The following is a 19,946-nucleotide window of genomic DNA, read 5'->3' as shown; positions in this document are numbered from 1 at the left end:
ACTGTGACTGAGAACAGTGATACTGCCCCCTGTGATACATTGTGACTTGGCACAGTGGCACTGTCTCCTGTGATACACTGTGACTGGGAGCAGTGATTCTGCCCACTGTGATACACTGTGACTGGGAACAGTGACACTGCCCCAGTGATACACTGTGACTGGGAGCAGTGACACTGTCTCCTGTGATACACTGTGACTGGGAGCAGTGACACTGCCCACTGTGCTACACTGTGACTGGGAGCAGTGACACTGCCCCAGTGATACACTGTGACTGGGAGCAGTGACACTGCCCCAGTGATACACTGTGACTGGGAGCAGTGACACTGTCTCCTGTGATACACTGTGACTGGGAGCAGTGACACTGTCTCCTGTGAAACAATGTGACTGGGAGCAGTGACACTGCCCCAGTGATACACTGTGACTTGGAGCAGTGACACTGACCATGTGATACACTGTGACTGGGAGCAGTGACACTGCCCCTGTGATAAACTGTGACTGAAAGCAGTGAAACTTTCTCCCATGATACACTGTAACTGGGAGCAGTGACACTGCCCCCTGTGATACACTGTGACTGGGAGCAGTGACACTGTCTCCTGTGATACACTGTGACTGGGAGCAGTGACACTGTCTCCTGTGATACACTGTGACTGGGAGCAGTGAAATTTTCTGCTGTGATACACTGTGACTGAGAGCAGTGAAGCTTTCTCCTGTTCATCACTGCGACTGAGAGCAGTTAAATTGTCTCCTTTGATAACCTGTGACTGGGAGCAGTGACACTGCCCACTGTGATACACTGTGACTGGGAGCAGTGACACTGCCCCAGTGATACACTGTGATTGGGAGCTGTGACACTGCCCCTGTGAGACACTATGACTTGGAGCAGTGACCATGCCCCCTGTGATAAACTGTGACTGAAAGCACTGAAACTGTCTCCCGTGATACACTGACACTGGGAGCAGTGAAACTGCCCAAAGTGATACACTGTGATTGGGAGAAGTGACAATGTCCCCAGTGATGCACTGTGACTGAGAGCAGTCATACTGACCCCTGTTATACACTGTGACGGGGAGCGGTGACACTGCCCCCAGTGATACATTGTGACTAGGAGCAGTGACCATGCCCCCTGTGAAAAAATGTGACCGAAAGCAGTGAAACTGTCTCCCGTGATACACTGTGACAGGGAGCGGTGACAATGCCCCCTGTGATACACTGTGACTAGGAGAAGTGACAATGTCCCCTGTGTTACACTGTGACTGGGAGCAGTGACACTGTCTCCTTTGATGCACTGTGACTGGGAGCAGTCACACTGACCCCTGTTATGCACTATAACTGGAAGCAGTGACTCTGTCTCCTGTGATACACTGTGACTGGGAGCAGTGACACTGCCCCAGTGATACACTGTGACTGGGAGCAGTGACACTGTCTCTTGTGATACACTGTGACTGGGAGCAGTGACACTGTCTCCTGTGAAACAATGTGACTGGGAGCAGTGACACTGCCCCAGTGATAAACTGTGACTTGGAGCAGTGACCATGCCCCCTGTGATAAACTGTGACTGAAAGCACTGAAACTGTCTCCCGTGATACACTGACACTGGGAGCAGTGAAACTGCCCAAAGTGATACACTGTGATTGGGAGAAGTGACAATGTCCCCTGTGATGCACTGTGACTGAGAGCAGTCATACTGGCCCCTGTTATACACTGTGACGGGGAGCGGTGACACTGCCCCCGGTGATACATTGTGACTAGGAGCAGTGACCATGCCCCCTGTGAAAAAATGTGACCGAAAGCAGTGAAACTGTCTCCCGTGATACACTGTGACAGGGAGCGGTGACAAAGCCCCCTGTGATACACTGTGACTAGGAGAAGTGACAATCTCCCCTGTGTTACACTGTGACTGGGAGCAGTGACACTGTCTCCTTTGATGCACTGTGACTGGGAGCAGCCACACTGACCCCTGTGATACACTGTGACTGGGAGCAGTGTCACTGCCAACTGTGATACACTGTGACTGGGAGCAATGAGACCTGCCCCTGTGATACACAGTGACTGGGAGCAGTGACACTGTCTACTGTGATACACTGTGATTTGTAGCAGTGACACTGCCTCCTGTGATACACTGTGACGGAGAGCAGTGAAACTGCTCGCTGTGATACGCTGTGACTGATATCAGTGACACTGTCCCTGTGATACTCTGTGACTTGGAGCTGTGTCACTGCCCCCTGTGATACATTGTGACTGGGATCAGTGTCACTGTCTCCCGTGATACACTGTGAGTTGGCTCAGTGGCACAGCCCCCTGTTATAAACTGTGACTGGGAGCAGCGACACTCTCTCCTGTGATACACTGTGACTGGGAACAGTGACACTGCCCACTGAGATACACTGTGACTGGTAGCAGTGACACTCTCTCCCGTGATACTCTGTGACTGGGAGCAGTGACACTGCCCCCTGTGATACACCGTGACTGGGAGCAGTGACTCTGCCCCCTGTGATACGCTGCGACTGATATCAGTGAAACTGCCCCCTGTGATACTCTGTGTCTTGGAGCTGTGTCACTGCCCCCTGTGATACATTGTGACTGGGAGCAGTGTCACTGTCTCCCGTGATACACTGTGACTGGGAGCAGTGACTCTGTCTCCTGTGATACACTGTGACTGGGAGCAGTGACACTGTCTCCCATGATACACTGTGACTGGGAGCAGTGTCACTGCCCCCTGAGATACACTGTGACAGGGAGCAGTGACACTGCCCCCTGAGATACACTGTGACTGGGAGCAGTGACACTGTCTCCTGTGATACACTGTGACTAGGAGCATTGGCCCTGTCTCCCTTGATACAATGTGACGGGGATCAGTGACACTGCCCCCTATGTTACATTCTCATTGGGAGCAGTGACACTGTCTCCTGTGGTATACTGTGACTGGGAGCAGTGAAACTGCCCCTTGTGATACACTGTGACTTGGAGCAGTGATAAATCCCACTTGTGATACAGTTTGACTGGGTGGCGTGAAACTGCCTCCCGTTATACACTGTGTCTGGGAGAAGTGACATTGCCCCCTGTTATACACTGTGACTGAGAACAGTGATACTGCCCCCTGTGATACATTGTGACTTGGCACAGTGGCACTGTCTCCTGTGATACACTGTGACTGGGAGCAGTGAAACTGTCTCCTGTGATACACTGTGACTGGGAGCAGTGAAACTGTCTCACATGATACACTGTGACTGGGAGCAGTGGCCCAGTCTCTCGTGATACACTGTGACTGGGAGCGGTGATACTGCGCCCTTTGATGCACTGTGACTGGGAGCACTGAGGCTGTCTCCTGTGATACACTGTGACAGGGAGCAGTGATACTGTCCCCTGTGATGCACTGTTACTGGGAGCAATGACTCTGTCTCCTCAGATACACTTTGACTGGGAGCAGTGAAATTGCATGCTGTGATACAGTGTGCCTGGGAGCAGTGACACTGTCTCCCATGATACACTGCGACTGGGAGCAGTGACACTGTCTCCCGTGATGCACTGTGACTGGGAGTAGTGATACTGCCTCCGGTGATATACTGTGACTGGGAGCAGTTATTCTGTTTCCCGTGATACACTGTGACTGGGAGCAGTGACACTGTCTCCCGTGATACACTTTGACTGGGAGCAGTGACACTGCCCACTGTGATACACTGTGACTGGGAGCAGTGACACTGCCCGCTGTGATACACTGTGACTGGTAGCAGTGAAACTGTCTCCCGTGATACACTGTGACTGGGAGCAGTGACACTTGCCCCTGTGAGACACTGTGACTTGGAGCAGTGACACAGCCCCCAGTGATACATTGTGACTGGGAGCAGTGACAGTGCCCCCTGTGATGCACTGTGACTGGGAGCAGTGAATCTCTCTCCTGTGATACACTGTGACTGGGAGCAGTGACACTTGCCCCTGTGAGACACTGTGACTGGGAGCAGTGAAACTGTCTCCCGTGACACACTGTGACTGGGAGCAGTGAAACTGCTCCTCTGATACACTGTGACTGGGAGCAGTGACACTGTCTCCCGTGATACACTGTGACTGGGAGCAGTGACATTGTCTCCCGTGATACACTGACTGGGAGCAGTGACACTGCCTCCGGTGATACACTGTGACTGGGAGCAGTTATTCTGTTTCCCGTGATGCACTGTGACTGGGAGCAGTGTCACTGTCTCCCGTGATACACTTTGACTGGGAGCAGTGACACTGCCCACTGTGATACACTGTGACTGGTAGCAGTGACACTGCCCGCTTTGATACACTGTGACTGGCAGCAGTGAAACTGTCTCCCATGATACACTGTGACTGGGAGCAATGACATTTGCCCCTGTGAGACACTGTGAATTGGAGCAGTGACACAGCCCCCAGTGATACATTGTGACTGGGAGCAGTGACACTGCCCCCTGTGATGCACTGTGACTGGGAGCAGTGAAACTCTCTCCTGTGATACACCGTGACTGGGAGCAGTGAAACTGCCCCCTGTGATACACTGTGACTGGGAGCAGTGACACTGCACCCTGTGATAATCTGTGACTGATATCAGTGGAACTGCCCCCTGTGATACTCTGTGACGTGGAGCAGTGAAACTGCCCACTGTGATACACAGTGACTGGGAGCTGTGTCACTGCCCCCTGTGATACATTGTGACTGGGAGCAGTGTCACTGTCTCCCGTGATACACTATGACTGGGAGCAGTGAGACTGTCTCCAGTGATACACTGTGAATGGGAGCAGCGAAACTCTCTCCCGTGATACACTGTGCCTGGGACAGTGACTCTGTCTGCCATGATACACTGTGACTGGGAGCAGTGACATTGCCCGCTGTGATACACTGTAACTGGTAGCAGTGACACTGTCTCCAGTGATACACTGTGACTGGAAGCAGTGACACTGACTCCCGTGATAGGCTGTGACTGGGGTTGTGACATTGTCCATCGTGATACACTGTGATTGGGAGCAGTGACTCTGTCTCCTGTGATACACTGTGACTGGGAGCACTGACACTGCCCGCTGTGATACACTGTGACTAGTAGCAGTGAAACTGTCTCCCATGATACTCTGTGACTGATATCAGTGAAACTGCCCACTGTGATACTCTGTGACTTGGAGCAGTGAAACTGCCCCCTGTGATACACAGTGACAGGGAGCTGTGTCACTGCCCCCTGTGATACATTGTGACTGGGAGCAGTGTCATTGTCTCCCGTGATACACTGTGACTGGGAGCAGTGAGACTGTTTCCCGTGATACACTGTGAATGGGAGCAGCGAAACTCTCTCCTGTTATACACAGTTACTGAGAGCAGTGACAATCTCTCCCGTGATACATTGTGCCAGGGACAGGTACTCTGTCTGCCATGATACACTGTGACTGGGAGCAGTGACACTGCCCACTGTGATACACTGTAACTGGTAGCAGTGACACTGCCCCCCGTGATACACTGTGACTGGGAGCAGTGACACTTGCACCTGTGAGACACTGTGACTTGGAGCAGTGACACAGCCCCCTGTGATACACTGTGACTGGGAGCAGTGACACTGTCTCCTGTTATACACTGTGACTGGAAGCAGTGACCACAGTCTCCCGTGATAGACTGTGCCTGGGTTTGTGACATTGTGCATCGTGATACACTGTGACTGGGAGCAGTGGCAATGCCCCCTGTGATACACTGTGACTGGGAGCAATGACACTGACCCTGTGATATACTGTGACTGGGAGCAGTGACAATTCCCCCTGTGATACACTGTGACTGGGAGCAGTGACAATGCCCCCTGTGATACACTTTGACTGGGCGCAGCGACACTGCCTCCTCTTATACACTGTCTCTGGGAGCAGTGACATTGCCCCCAGTGATACACTGTGACTGAGAACAGTGACACTGCCCCCTGTGATGCACTGTGACTTGGCACAGTGGCACTGTCTCCTGTGATCCACTGTGACTGGGAGCAGTGATACTGCCCCAGTGATACACTGTGACTGGAAGCAGTGACTCTGTCTCCTGTGATACACTGTGACTGGGAGCAGCGACACTGTCTCCCATGATACACTGTGACTGGGAGCAGTGACACTGCCCCCTGAGATACACTGTGACTGGGAACCTTGGCCCTGTCTCCCATGATACAATGTGACTGGGATCAGTGACACTGCCCCGTATGATACATTCTGATTGGGAGCAGTGACACTGTCTCCTGTGGTATACGGTGACTGGGAGCAGTGAAACTGCCCCTTGTGATATACTTTGACTGGGCGCAGTGACACTGCCTCCTGTTATACATTGTGTCTGGGAGCAGTGACATTGACCCTGTGATACAATGTGACTGAGAACAGTGATACTGCACCCTGTGATACACTGTGATTTGGCACAGTGGCACTGTCTCCTGTGATACACTGTGACTGGGAGCAGTGACACTGCCCCAGTGATACACTGTGACTGGGAGCAGTGACTCTGTCTCCTGTGATACACTGTGACTTGGAGCAGTGATACTAACCCTGTGATACACTGTAACTGGGAGCAGTGACAGTGTCTCCCTTGATGCACCATGACTGGGAGCAGTGACACTGCCACATGTGATACACTGTGATATGGGAGCTGTGACACTGCCTCTGTGATACACTGTGACTGGGAGCAGTGCCACTGTCTCCCGTGATACACTGTGATTGGGAGCTATGACACTGCCCCTCTGATACTCTGTGACTGGGAGCAGTGACACTGTCCCGTGTGATACACTGTGACTGGGAGCAGTGACACTGTACCCTGTGATACACTGTGACTGAGAGCAGTGACACTGCCCCCTGTGATGCACTGTGACTGGAAGCAGTGACACTGTACCCTGTGATACTCTGTGACTGGGAGCTGTGTCACTGCCTCCTGTTATACACTGTGACTAGGAGCAGTGATACGGCCACCTTTGATACACTGTGAGTCAGTGCAGTGACACTGCACCCTCTGATACACTGGGACTGGAATCAGTGACACTGTCCCCTGTGATAGAGTGTGACTGAGAGCAGTGAAACTTCCCCACTTTTATACACTGTGAGTGGGATCAGTGATACTGTCCCCTGTGATACACTGTGACTGGGAACAATGACCATGCCCCCTGTGATAAACTGTGACTGAAAGCAGTGAAATTGTCTCCCGTGATACACTGTGACTGGGAGCAGTCACACTGCCACCTCTGAAACACTGTGACTGGGAGCAGTGACACTGCTGATGCGCCTTATTTACTTCAAGGCTCAAAGTTAACTGGATAAAACAAGGCTTTTATTAGCAAAGAAAGATGCCTGTGTCTTCACCTAGCATTCTGCTGTTCTGCTGCAATACAAGCCTGGGCTTGTCTTAAGTAGGGCCAGGTATGGGCGGAGCCGACACACCCAATGGGGAGAAAGGGGGCGGTGCACTATATACAATACAAGGTAAAAACACAGGAGCAGACAATACAAACACAGGAGCAGGCAATACAATATATGTAGTTAAATACAGAGTCTGATGAATGACATATTTCATCACATTCACCCCTTCTACAGATTTAGTCTGTCTGGGGGTGTGAGAGTCCTCTGTGACCGACGTAACGGTTGCGGTGCCGCGGGTGCTGGCTGGGTGTCCCAGGTGACCTCCTGGGTCTCTGCCGGGGGCGCCACCGGGGTTGTTGAAGGAGTAGGTGGTGGGGGTACTGTTGGCTGGTGTTCTTCCGGGGGTGATGAAAGAATAGTGGGTGGAGTGGGTGGGTAATAGTTGTTGTGGTTGTTGTCGTTGTTGCTGTTGTTGTTGTAGTCGTTGTCGTTGTTGCTGTTGTTACCGGCTGGGGTGAGGTCTTTTATGGACACAGTGTCGTCCCGTCCGTCGGCGTGCCGGACATACGCATATTGTAGGTTGGCGTGGAGCAGGTGCACTGGCTCCACAAGAGGGTCCGTCTTGTGGCCCCTCACATGCTTCCGCAAAAGTACCGGACCTGGGGTGGAGAGCCATGACGGAATCGATACGCCTGAGGTGGATTTCCGGGGAAACACAAACATTAGCTCATGAGGCGTGGCATTAGTGGCGGTACACAATAGTGACCGTATTGAGTGGAGCACATCTGGGAGGACTTCCTGCCAGCGGGAGATAGGGAGGCACTTGGTCCTTAGAGTTAGAGTGACTGCCCTCCATACTGTCCCGTTCTCTCGCTCCACTTGACCGTTACCCCGGGGGTTGTAGCTGGTGGTACGGCTCATGGCAATCCCCTTGGACAGCATGTACTGGCGTAGCTCTTCACTCATGAAGGACGCCCCCCTATCCGTGTGGATGTAGCTCGGCATACCGAACAGGCAGAACAGGCTGTTGAGGCATTTAATGACCGTGGCGCTGGTCATGTCTGGGCAGGGGAAGGTGAATGGGAAATGGGAGTATTCGTCCACAATGTTCAGGAAGTAAACATTGCGGTCGACGGACGGGAGGGGGCCCTTGAAATCTAAGCTAAGCCGCTCAAAGGGCCATGTAGCTTTGATTAGGTGGGCTCTATCAGGGCGGTAGAACCGAGGCTTGCACTCAGCGCAAGTGCGGCAGTTCCTGGTCAGAGACCGAACTTCCTCAATCGAGTAAGGTAAGTTGCGGGACTTTATGAAGTGGAACAGCTGTGTGACCCCTGGGTGGCAGAGGTCGTTGTGGAGGGCCTGTAGCCGATCCCCGGTGGCGTTGGCACACATCCCTCGTGAGAGGGCGTCGGGGGATTCGTTAAGGGCCCCCGGCCGATATATGATGTCGTACTCGAAGGTGGAGAGCTCGATCCACCACCTAAGAATCTTATCATTTTTAATCTTCCCCCTCTGTTTATTATTGAACATAAACGCTACCGACCGCTGGTCAGTAAGTAGGGTGAAGCGTTTGCCGGCTAGGTAGTGCCGCCAGTGGCGCACTGCCTCCACGATGGCTTGGGCCTCCTTTTCCACGGAGGAGTGTCTGATCTCGGGCCCCTGGAGGGTCCTCGAGAAGAAAGCTACGGGCCGCCTCGCCTGGTTGAGGGTGGCCGCCAAGGCAAAGTCAGACGCATCACTTTCCACTTGAAAGGGAGTGTTCTCGTCCACTGCCTGTAGCATGGCCCGCTCAATATCCTGCTTAATGCTTTTGAAGGCAGCATGGGCCTCAGCAGAGAGCGGGAAAGAGGATGCTTTCAAGAGGGGGTGGGTTTTATCGGAGTAGTTAGGGACCCATTGGGCATAATACGAGAATAACCCCAGGCAGCTTTTCAGGGCTTTGGGAGTGTTGGGCAGGGGCAGCTCCCATAGGGGGTGCAATCAGTCGGGGTCTGGTCCGATTACCCCATTCTCCACCACGCTGCCTAGTATGCAGAGGTGCGTGGTGTTGAAAACGCACTTGTCCTCGTTGTAAGTGAGGTTGAGTTTTTGTGCGGTTTTCAGAAATCTCGCGAGGTTTGAGTCGTGGTCCTGTTGGTTGTGGCCGCAGATGGTGATGTTGTCGAGATAGGGGAAGGTTGCCTGCAAGTGGTGGTCATCGACCATGCGGTCCATCTCCCTCTGAAAGACCGAGACCCCATTCGTCACCCCAAAGGGGACTCTGAGGAACTGGTAGAGGCGTCCGTTTGCCTCGAAGGCGGTGTACGAACGGTCCTCTGGTCTGATAGGGAGCTGGTGGTACGCTGACTTGAGGTCGATAGTGGAGAACACCCGGTATTGGGCAATTTGGTTCACCATCTCGGATATGCGGGGTCACGGGTAGGCGTCCAGTTGGGTATAGATGTTGACTGTTTGACTATAGTCAATCACCATCCGTTTCTTCTCGCTACCCCTCACCACCACCACTTGGGCGCGCCACGGGCTGTTGCTGCGTTCAATAATGCGCTCCCTCAGGAGCCTGTCTACCTCGGTCGCGATAAACCGCCTGTCCTCCCAGCTGTACCTCCTGCTTTTGGTCACTATTGGCCGGCCGTTAGGGGTATGGTTCGCGAATAGCGAAGGCGGCTTTACCTTCAGGGTAGCCAGACCGCACACTGTGAGGGGCGGCTGGGACCCACCGAAATTCAGCGTGATGCTTTGGTGGTGGCACTGAAAATCCAGGCCCAAGATCACGCTCACACATAAATCCTTCATAATTAACAGTTTAAATTATTATATACAGTGCCTTTAACGGACAATCGTACCGCGCAGTAACCCACAATAGTCGATATCTGGGTTTTGTCGGCCATAGAGATCGTGCCCTGAGCAGGGACTATAGTTAGAGAGAGTCGTTGGACCAGACCAGGGTGAATGAAGCTCTCCGTGCTCCCGCTGTCAATTAAACAATTAACCTTGCACCCGTTTACCTCGATGTCCACCATCGATTTGGATAGTGGGTGCGGTCTGGACTGGTCCACTGTGATCGACGCCACTGTAGGGCCCTGATCGGGACAAGATGGTGTGCCACATGAGGCCGGGTAAGATGGCGTCCACGATGTCTGCTCGCGAGATGGCGGACCCCACGAGGTCGGACAAGATGGCGTTCAAGATGGTCGCTCTCACGGCGCGCACGCTGCGGTGGCGGGTTTGCCTGCGGTGTTCCCTCTGCACACCTTCCCAAAGTGCCTCTTCTTACCGCACTTACAGCAGGTGGTGCCTTTCGCCGGGCATAGGTTCCTGGTGTGCTTCGGCTGCCCGCAGAAGTAGCATTTGGGGCCCCGATGCGTCGCGGCGGTCGTAGGGCTTCTGGGGGGAGAGCAGGGCCCCGACGGTGTTGGGCTACCGGGCGGGGAAGATGTCTTCCAACATGGCGGCGCCCTTGATGCGTACGAGGCGGCGTGGGCCGCGCGGCCTGAAGAGTAGGAGTCAGAGTTCTTCTGAGCCACATCCAGCGATCGCTCTGTGTCCACAGTCTGTGTCAGATCTAGGCCCGTTTTCTCTAGCAGTCTCTGCCGGATGTAATTAGAGCTAAGGCCTGCGATAAAGGCATCCCGAATAAGCTCGTCTGTGTATACCGTGGCTTTCACTTCTTTGCATTTGCAGTCTTTGCCAAGCACTTTTAGGGTGACTAGAAAGTCCTCTAGCGACTCTCCGGGTCGCTGTGTGCAGGTAGCAAGCAGATGCCTGGCGTACACCTCATTGGTAGGCCGCTGATAGTGGGCCTTTAGAATGTTGCAGGCATCCAGGTAGGTGGCGGCATCGTGGATGAGTGGAAAAACCCGGTGGCTTACCCGATTCTGCAGGATCCCGAGTTTCACATCTCCGGTGGCTCTAGAGGCTGTGACGGCTTCGGAGTTGGCCATAAAAAATTCCAAGCACTGGAACCAGTGTCCAAACCATGCCGATGCATCCGAAGAATGCGGGTCCAAATCCAAGCATTCTGGTTTCAAAAGTTGATCCATCGTTGAAAGTTTGCTAATAAAATTGATGCGCCTCAATAACTTCAAGGCTCAAAGTTAACTAGGTAAAACAAGGCTTTTATTAGCAAAGAAAGATGCCTGTGTCTTCATCTAGCATTCTACTGTTCTGATGCAAGACAAGCCTGGGCTTGTCTTAAGTAGGGCCAGGTATGGGTGGAGCCGACACACCCAATGGGGAGAAAGGGGGAGGTGCACTATATACAATACAAGGTAAAAACACAGTAGCAGGCAATACAAACACAGGAGCAGGCAATACAATATATGTAGTTAAATACAGAGTCTGATGAATGACATATTTCATTGCAACTGCTCCCTGTGATACACTGTGACTGGGAGCAGTGACACTGCCCCCTGTGATACACTGTGACTGGGAGCAGTGACTCTGTCTGCCATGATACACTGTGACTGGGAGCAGTGACACTGCCCGGTGTGATACACTGTGACTGGTAGCAGTGAGACTGTCTCCCGTGATACACTGTGACTGGGAGCAGTGACTCTGTCTGCCGTGATACACTGTGACTGGGAGCAGTGACACTGTCCCCCATGATACACTGTGACTGGGAGCAGTGACACTGCCCCCTGAGATACACTGTGACTGGGAACCTTGGCACTGTCTCCCACAATACAATGTGACTGGGATCAGTGACACTGCCCCCTATGATACATTCTGATTGGGAGCTGTGACACTCTCTCCTGTGGTACACTGTGACTGGGAGCAGTGAAACTGCCCCTTGTGATACACTTTGACTGGGCGCATTGACACTGCCTCCTGTTACACATTGTGTCTGGGAGCAGTGACATTGACCCTGTGATACAATGTGACTGAGATCAGTGATACTGCACCCTGTGATACACTGTGACTTGGCACAGTGGCACTGTCTCCTGTGATACACTGTGACTGGGAGCAGTGACACTGCCCCAGTGATACACTGTGACTGGGAGCAGTGACTCTGTCTCCTGTGATACACTGTGACTTGGAGCAGTGACACTGACCCTGTGATACACTGTAACTGGGAGCAGTGATACTGTCTCCCTTGATGCACCATGACTGGGAGCAGTGAAACTGTCTCGCGTGATACACTGTGACTGGTAGCAGGGGCAATGCCCTCTGTGATACACTGTGACTGGGAGCAGTGACACTGCCACATGTGATACACTGTGATATGGGATGTGTGACACTGCCCCTGTGATATACTGTGACTGGGAGCAGTGCCACTGTCTCCCGTGATACACTGTGATTGGGAGCTGTGACAATGCCCCTGTGATACACTGTGACTGGGAGCAGTGACACTGTCTCCCGTGATACACTGTGATTGGGAGCTGTGACACTGCCCCTGTGATACACTGTGACTGGGAGCAGTGACACTGTACCCTGTGATACACTGTGACTGAGAGCAGTGACACTGCACCCTGTGATGCACTGTGACTGGAGGCAGTCAAACTGACCCCTGTTATACACTGTGACTGGAAGCAGTGACAATAAAGCCTTTGATACACTGTGACTGGGAGCAGTGACACTGCCCCCTGTGATACACAGTGACAGGGAGCGGTGACACTGCCCACTGTGATACACTGTGACTAGGAGCAGTGATACGGCCACCTTTGATACACTGTGACTCAGTGCAGTGAAACTGCACCCTCTGATACACTGGGACTGGAATCAGTGACACTGTCCCCTGTGATAGAGTGTGACTGAGAGCAGTGAAACTTCCCCACTTTAATACACTGTGAGTGGGATCAGTGATACTGTCCCCTGTGATACACTGTGACTGGGAGCAGTGACACTGCACCCTGTGATAATCTGTGACTGATATCAGTGAATCTGCCCCCTGTGATACTCTGTGACTTGGAGATGTGAAACTGCCCACTGTGATACACAGTGACTGGGAGCTGTGTCATTGCCCCCTGTGATACAATGTGACTGGGAGCAGTGTCACTGTCTCCCGTGATACACTATGACTGGGAGCAGTGAGACTGTCTCCAGTGATACACTGTGAATGGGAGCAGCGAAACTCTCTCCAGTGATACACAGTTACTGAGAGTAGTGACACTCTCTCCCGTGATACACTGTGCCTGGGACAGTGACTCTTTCTGCCATGATACACTGTGACTGGGAGCAGTGACACTGCCCGCTGTGATACACTGTAACTGGTAGCAGTGACACTGTCTCCAGTGATAGACTGTGACTGGGGTTGTGACATTGTCCATCATGATACACTGTGACTGGGAGCAGTGACAATGCCCCCTGTGATACACTGTGACTGGGAACCTTGGCCCTGACTCCCATGGTACAATGTGACTGGGATCAGTGACACTGCCCCCTATGATACATTCTCATTGGGAGCAGTGACACTGTCTCCTGTGGTATTCTGTGACTGGGAGCAGTGAAACTGCCCCTTGTGATACACTTTGACTGGGCGCAGTGACACTGCCTCCTGTTATACATTGTGTCTGGGAGCAGTGACATTGACCCTGTGATACAATGTGACTGAGAACAGTGATACTGCACCCTGTGATACACTGTGACTTGGCACAGTGGCACTGTCTCCTGTGATACACTGTGACTGGGAGCAGTGACACTGCCCCAGTGATACACTGTGACTGGGAGCAGTGACTCTGTCTCCTGTGATACACTGTTACTTGGAGCAGTGACACTGACCCTGTGATACACTGTAACTGGGAGCAGTGATACTGTCTCCCTTGATGCACCATGACTGGGAGCAGTGAAACTGTCTCACGTGATACACTGTGACTGGTAGCAGGGGCAATGCCCTCTGTGATACACTGTGACTGGGAGCAGTGACACTGCCACATGTGATACACTGTGATATGGGATGTGTGACACTGCCCCTGTGATACACTGTGACTGGGAGCAGTGCCACTGTCTCCCGTGATACACTGTGATTGGGAGCTGTGACAATGCCCCTGTGATACACTGTGACTGGGAGCAGTGACACTGTCTCCCGTGATACACTGTGATTGGGAGCTGTGACACTGCCCCTGTGATACACTGTGACTGGGAGCAGTGACACTGTACCCTGTGATACACTGTGACTGAGAGCAGTGACACTGCACCCTGTGATGCACTGTGACTGGAGGCAGTCATACTGACCCCTGTTATACACTGTGACTGGAAGCAGTGACAATAAAGCCTTTGATACACTGTGACTGGGAGCAGTGACACTGCCCCCTGTGATACACAGTGACAGGGAGCGGTGACACTGCCCACTGTGATACACTGTGACTAGGAGCAGTGATACGGCCACCTTTGATACACTGTGACTCAGTGCAGTGAAACTGCACCCTCTGATACACTGGGACTGGAATCAGTGACACTGTCCCCTGTGATAGAGTGTGACTGAGAGCAGTGAAACTTCCCCACTTTAATACACTGTGAGTGGGATCAGTGATACTGTCCCCTGTGATATACTGTAACTGAGAGCAGTGACACTTTCTCCCTTGATGCACCATGACTGGGAGCAGTGAAACTGTCTCGCATGATACACTGTGACTGGTAGCAGGGGCAATGCCCTCTGTGATACACTGTGACTGGGAGCAGTGACACTGCCCCCTGTGATACACTGTGACTGAGAGTAGTGATACTGCCCCAGTGAAACACTGTGACTGGGAGCAGTGATTCTGTCTCCTGTGATACACAGTTACTGAGAGCAGTGACACACTCTCCCGTGATTCACTGTGCTTGAGACTGTGACTCTGTCTGCCATGATACACTGTGACTGGGAGCAGTGACACTGCCCGATGTGATACACTGTAACTGGTAGCAGTGACACTGCCCCCCGTGATACACTGTGACTGGGAGCTGTGAAACTTGCCCCTGTGAGACACTGTGACTTGGAGCAGTGACACAGCCCCCTGTGATACACTGTGACTGGGAGCAGTGACACTGTCTCCTGTTATACAATGTGACTGGACGCAGTGACCACTGTCTCCCGTGATAGACTGTGCCTGGGGTTGTGACATTGTGCATCATGATACACTGTGACTGGGAGCAGTGTCAATGCCCCCTGTGATACACTGTGACTGGGAGCAATGACACTGGCCCTGTGATACACTGTGACTGGGAGCAGTGACAATTCCCCCTGTGATCCACTGTGACTGGGAGCAGTGACAATGCCCCCTGTGATACACTTTGACTGGGCACAGCGAAACGGCCTCCTCTTACACACTGTCTCTGTTAGCAGTGACATTGCCCCCTGTGATACGCTGTTACTGAGAACAGTGACACTGCCCCCTATGATACACTGTAACTTGGCACAGTGGCACTGTCTCCTGTGATACACTGGAGCAGTGATACTGCCCCAGTGATACACTGTGACTGGAAGCTGTGACTCTGTCTCCTGTGATACACTGTGACTGGGAACCTTGGCCCTGACTCCCATGATACAATGTGACTGGGATCAGTGACACTGCCCCCTATGATACATTCTCATTGGGAGCAGTGACACTGTCTCCTGTGGTATACTGTGACTGGGAGCAGTGAAACTGCCCCTTGTGATACACTTTCACTGGGCGCAGTGACACTGCCTCCTGTTATACGTTGTGTCTGGGAGCAGTGACATTGACCCTGTGATACAATGTGACTGAGAACAGTGATACTGCACCCTGTGATACACTGTGACTTGGCACAGTGGCACTGTCTCCTGTGATACACAGTGGCTGGGAGCAGTGACACTGCCCCAATGATACACTGTGACTGGGAGCAGTGACTCTGTCTCCTGTGATACACTGTGATTGGAGCTGTGACACTGACCCTGTGGTACACTGTGACTGGGAGCAGTGACACTGCCACATGTGATACACTGTGATATGGGAGCTGTGACACTGCCCCTGTGATACACTGTGATTGGGAGCAGTGACACTGTCTCCTGTGTTACACTGTCATTGGGAGCTGTGGAACTGCCCCTGTGATACTCTGTGACTGGGAGCAGTGACACTGTCTCCCGTGATACACTGTGATTGGGAGTTGTGACACTGCCCCTGTGATACACTGTGACTGGGAGCAGTGACACTGTCTCCCGTGATACACTGTGATTGGGAGCTGTGACACTGCCCCTGTGATACACTGTGACTGGGAGCAGTGACACTGTCCCGTGTGATACACTGTCACTTGGAGCAGCGACACTGTACCCTGTGATACATTGTGACTGAGAGCAGTGACACTGCCCCCTGTGATGCACTGTGACTGGGAGCCGTCATACTGACCCCTGTTGTACACTGTGACTGGAAGCAGTGACAATAAACCCTGTGATACACTGTGACTGGGAGCAGCGACACTGCCCCCTGTGATACACAGTGACAGGGAGCAGTGACACTGTACCCTGTGATACACTGTGACTGAGAGCAGTGACACTGCCCCCTGTTATACACTGTGACTAGGAGCAGTGATAGGGCCACCTTTGATACACTGTGACTCAGTGCAGTGATACTGCACCCTCTGATACACTGGGACTGGAATCAGTGACGCTGTCCCCTGTGATACAGTGTGACTGAGAGCAATGAATCTTCCCCCATTTAATACACTGTGAGTGGGATCAGTGATACTTTCCCCTGTGATACACTGTGACTGGGAGCAATGACCATGCCCCTGTGATAAACTGTGACTGAAAGCAGTAAAATTGTCTCACGTGATACACTGTGACTGGGAGCTGTGACACTGCCACCTCTGATACACTGTGACTGGGAGCAGTGACACTGCCCCCTGTGATACACTGTGACTGGGAGCAGTGAAACTGCCCCCTGTGATACACTGTGACTGGGAGCAGCGACTCTGTAGCCGTGATACACTGTGACTGGGAGCAGTGACTCTGTCTGCCATGATACACTGTGACTGGGAGCAGTGATACTGTCTGCTGTTATACACTGTGACTGGAAGCAGTGAAACTGTCTCCCATGATTGACTGTGATTTGCGTTGTGACATTGTCCATCGTGATACACTCTGACTCGGAGCAGTGACACTGACCCCTCTGATACGCTGAGACTGGGAGCAATTACACTGACCCTGTGATACACTGTGACTGGGAGCAGTGACAATACCCCCTGTGATAAACTGTGACTGGGAGCAGTGACACTGTCTCCTGTGATAGACTGTGACTGGGAGCAGTGACACTGTCTCCTGTGATACACTGTGACTGGGAGCAGTGAGAGTGTCTCCCGTGATACACTGTGAATGGGAGCAGAGAAACTCTCTCCTGTGATACACAGTTACTGGGAGCAGTGAAACTGTCTCCCGTGATACACTGTGATTGGGAGCAGTGGCACTGCCCACTGTGATACACTGTGACTGGGAGCAGTGGCTCTGTCTCCTGTGATGCACTGTGACTCGGAGCAGTGACACTGCCCGCTGTGATACTCTGTGACTGGCAGCAGCGAAACTGTCTCCCGTGATACATTGTGACTGGGAGCAGTGACACTTGCCCCTGTGAGACACTGTGACTTGGAGCAGTGACACAGCCCCCAGTGATACATTGTGTCTCGGAGCAGTGATATTGACCCTGTGATACAATGTGACTGAGAACAGTGATACTGCCCCCTGTGATACACTGTGACTTCGCACAGTGGAACTGTCTCCTGAGATACACTGTGACTGGGAGCAGTGACACTGCCCGCTGTGATACACTGTGGCTGTTAGCAGTGAAACTGTCTCCCATGATACACTGTGACTGGGAGCAGTGACACTTGCCCCTGTGAGACACTGTGACTTGGAGCATTGACACAGCCCGCAGTGATACATTGTGATTGGGAGCTGTGAAACTGCCCCCTGTGATGCACTGTGACTGGGAGCAGTGACACTAACCCATGCGATACACTGTGACTGGGAGCAGTCAAACTCTCTCCTGTGATACACCGTGACTGGGGGCAGTGAAACTAACCCATGCGATACACTGTGACTGGGAGCAGCGAAACTCTCTCCTGTTATACACAGTTACTGAGAGCAGTGACACTCTCTCCCGTGATACACTGTGCCTGGGACAGTGACTCTGTCTGCCATGGTACACTGTGACTGGGAGCAGTGACACTGCCCGCTGTGATACACTGTAACAGGTAGCAGTGACACTGCCCCCCGTGATACACTGTGACTGGGAGCAGTGACACTTGCCCCTGTGAGACACTGTGACTTGGAGCAGATACACAGCCCCCTGTGATACACTGTGACTGGGAGCAGTGAAACTGTCTCCTGTTATACACTGTGACTGGAAGCAGTGACCACAGTCTCCCGTGATAGACTGTGCCTGGGGTTGTGACATTGTGCATCGTGATACACTGTGACTGGGAGCAGTGACAATGCCCCCTGTGATACACTGTGACTGGGCGCAATGACACTGACCCTGTGATAAACTGTGACTGGGAGCAGTGACAATTCCCCCTGTGATACACTGTGACTGGGAGCAGTGACAATGCTCCCTGTGATACACTTTGACTGGGCGCAGCGACACTGCCTCCTCTTATACACTGTCTCTGGGAGCAGTGACATTGCCCCCTGTGATACACTGTGACTGAGAACAGTGACACTGCCCCTTGTGATACACTGTGACTTGGCACATTGGCACTGTCTCCTGTGATACACTGTGACTGGGAGCAGTGAACTGCCCCAGTGATAAACTGTGACTGGGAGCAGTGACTCTGTCTCCTGTGATACACTGTGACTGGGAGCAGTCACACTGTCTCCCATGATACACTGTGACTGGGAGCAGTGACACTGCTCCCTCAGATACACTGTGACTGGGAACCTTGGCCCTGTCTCCCATGATACAATGTGATTGGGAGCTGTGACACTGCCCCTGTGATACTCTGTGACTGGGAGCAATGACACTGTCCATTGTGAAACACTGTGACTGGGAGCAGTGACAATAAACCCTGTGATACACTGCGACTGGGAGCAGTGACACTGCCCCCTGTGATACACAGTGAGAGGGAGCGGTGACACTGCCCACTGTGATACACTGTGACTAGGAGCAGTGATACGGCCACCTTTGATACACTGTGACTCAGTGCAGTGACACTGCACCCTCTGATACACTGGGACTGGAATCAGTGACACTGTCCCCTGTGATACCATGTGACTGAGAGCAGTGAAACTTCCCCACTTTAATACACTGTGAATGGGATCAGTGATACTTTCCCCTGTGATACTCTGTGACTGGGAGCAATGACCATGCCCGCTGTGATAAACTGTGACTGAAAGCAGTGAAATTGTCCCCCGTGATACAGTGTGACTGGGAGCAGTGACACTGCTACCTCTGATAAACTGTGACTGGGAGCAGTGAAACTGCCCCCTGTGATACACTGTGACTGGGAGCAGTGACACTGCCCACTGTGATACACTGTGATTGGGAGCAGTGAAACTGTCTCCTGTGATACACTGTGACTGGGAGCAGTGACACTGTCTATCTGCCATACACTGTGACTGGGAGCAGTGACACTGCCCACTGTGATACACTGTGACTGGGAGCAGTGACACTGCCCCCTGTGATACACTGTGACTTGGAGTAGTGATACTGCCCCCTGTGATACACTGTGACTGGGAGCAGTGACACTGCCCCCTGTGATACACTGTGACTG

The sequence above is a fragment of the Somniosus microcephalus genome, chromosome 3, assembly GCF_052327205.1.
Source record: "Somniosus microcephalus isolate GS21.2 chromosome 3, FLI_Smic_1.0, whole genome shotgun sequence".
Classification (NCBI taxonomy): domain Eukaryota; kingdom Metazoa; phylum Chordata; class Chondrichthyes; order Squaliformes; family Somniosidae; genus Somniosus; species Somniosus microcephalus.
Note: the sequence above shows the minus strand (reverse complement) of the source record.